Raw genomic sequence first — 2618 nt, 5'->3', positions numbered from 1 at the left:
CCTTGCCCTTTGTCGTTCTTCTTCCATCCTCCTCGCATTGCTCAAAGACTTCTCATAGATTTCTTGAATCGTGCTATTACAAACCATCTCTATGAGATCGACCACTTGCTTGTCCGTGAGTAGTTGTGGATCTTTGTTAGGCCTCTGGTCTTGACATCTCTTGTACTTTGTATTGACCTTTATGCTCAAGACCTCAATAATCTTGTTGTGTGGGTATCATCGCTCTTAGAACATCTTGTGAGTCCTGTTTGCTTCTACGATCAGATACTTCTCTTCCTCTACGTAAAACTCTTGCATTCTCGCCCTTTGCATATCCTGTTGAGCTTGATCAAAGTTTGCTGGCTCTTGGCACTCACTCTCAGCCCGCAAGTGCTCTGCCTCTTTGTTTAGTTGTTGTATATGCTCGATGTTTGATATCATTGACCTATGCGCATGTCGGAGTAGACCGAGAGTATCAAAGAAATGATGAATTTTGATGTTATCCAAGTTCTCTGGGACATTGTTGGTTTCTTGATTGTTTGCTTCTTGATTGTTGGTTTCTTGGTTGTTGGTTTCTTGGTTGTTGGTTTCTTGGTTGTTTGTTTCTTGATTGTTGGTTTCTTGGTTGTTGGTTTCTTGGTTGCTAGTTTCCATTGGCAAGAGGTGAGAGTAGGGAGGAGGAGACATGTGTGTGTGTGTGTGTGTGTGTGTGTGTGTGAGAGAGAGAGAGAGAGAGAGAGAGAGAGAGAGAGTATCAACATTATGTCATGCCATCAACAAGAGGCCCTACATTGCCAAGCCAGGTAGCAGTAATAATAAACAACATACCCCAATGAACAGTAGAACGCAAAAAAGTACCCAATGGGATTCAACAATAGAAACAGTGCAAAAACATATCAGAACCCCCCAAATGGGGTTTACATGATTTGTGGAGGATATACCCTTTTGCATCCTTCCTTAATACCATGGAATTTTCACTCAAGTGTCATGCCTTATGATATAGCAGCACCAATATTGCCATAGTAAAGAAACATCGCTTACCTGTGTTATTTGAGTTGAGAGCTCCATGTAGAAACAGTCATGCAGTTGCTTGATGCAAAAATAAAGAACACAACCAGAGCTAAGTGAGGGGCAGAGATGCGCCCTCACCTTTTAAATAGAGGAAGGAATGAGGGCGGTTGCCCAGTTTAGCGTGCAAATATCCATGAGTGGGGAGATCCACAACGGGTATGGTGAGGCCGCCTTCACGTTGTAATGAAGAGGAACCCCAAACCTATTCACGCTCGGCCACGCCAGAGGTAGTAACACTACACAGTTCATAGGTTAACTACAAGGATTGTGCCCCATGGTGATAATATATGGTAGTGGTCCTAAGTAGGCTCTTAGGTTAATTAAGCTGCCCTGGGTAGAGAGTTGTGTGTGTGTTTATCATTGCCAGAAAATAAAAAACCACCCCCAACAAGTCCCGAAAGAAGGGCTAGGTCTATATGTGGTCTAGTTAAAGTAAGCTAAATTTTTTAATTTAAAAAAAAAACAAGAGTACTAAAGTAACACTGTGTGTGTGTGTGTGTGTGTGTGTGTGTGTGTGTGAGAGAGAGAGAGAGAGAGAGAGAGAGAGAGAGAGAGAGAGAGAGAGAGAGAGAGAGAGAGAGAGAGAGAGAGAACTCACAAACTTATAAAAGACTTTAAAAACTCACTTTGATATTTATAGGGCCCAACTTTTAAAAAAAATTCAATTTATCATTAATATGCTCCAAAAAGTGGAAATTACAATTGTTACTGCATGAGAAGCTACGCACGCCCTACTCGTCATTGATTTCTCCTCCATGCCAATGCTCTCTCATGTGCATTCAACCCGTGGTATCCTTGCTTTCATCGGACACTCACCATTTTCATAATATGGTGCCTAAGAGACAAGTTGCCCCATGCCCTTTGCTTCTTCCTACCAGTTAGTGCATGGTAGAACCAATTGAACATCTCGTGAAACGTGTTGCTATGGATCTTACCACCACCATGCTGAGTGCTCTTAAAATAGGCTACCTTTGCCAGATAGTGTGACCTTTTCATCCTTGATTGCTCCAAAGTGCAAGGGGTCTATACTCATCAAGAAAGTATGGACCGTGGGCGAACAAGATATTCATGTAATGTGTGATATCGGTTTCACCCGATGCATCGACCATTAGCTCTGTGAATTTATTAATAGAGACCTTGAATGATTGTATCTCATCTTCACTAAGGTACGGCCACTCAAGAAGCCTCATCATCTCATCACATGCTTCCCACACACGTGCTCTCTTCAACCCTAGTGATGCCGCATTGCCAAGGTAGGTTGTTATGTCACACACCTGCTTCTATATCTAAAAAGGAGTATGGCTTTGAGTCTCACCATAGTTTGAAATCAAGTGTCTTGCATTTGCCCCACCCATACATATCTTATTAGGGTTATCCTGTGTAGTTTCTGGGTTTTTGTGGTCCTTTGAGAGGGTTACTGCATCGGAGTGAAGCCCCATCGATGACAAAGTAATTTCAAGAGCATGAATGCACTCCTCTCGCGCAACTCTGGCTCCATGTTCCATGCATATTTATGTGGAGCATTAGCAACTTTTTCAAAATTCTAAGTCTCAAATACAAGGAACACA

This window comes from Adiantum capillus-veneris, chromosome 29 (genome assembly GCF_014529385.1).
Source record: "Adiantum capillus-veneris isolate H3 chromosome 29, ASM1452938v2, whole genome shotgun sequence".
Lineage (NCBI taxonomy): Eukaryota > Viridiplantae > Streptophyta > Polypodiopsida > Polypodiales > Pteridaceae > Adiantum > Adiantum capillus-veneris.
The sequence above is the reverse complement of the archived record's forward strand: the minus strand, read 5'-3'. Positions refer to the sequence as shown.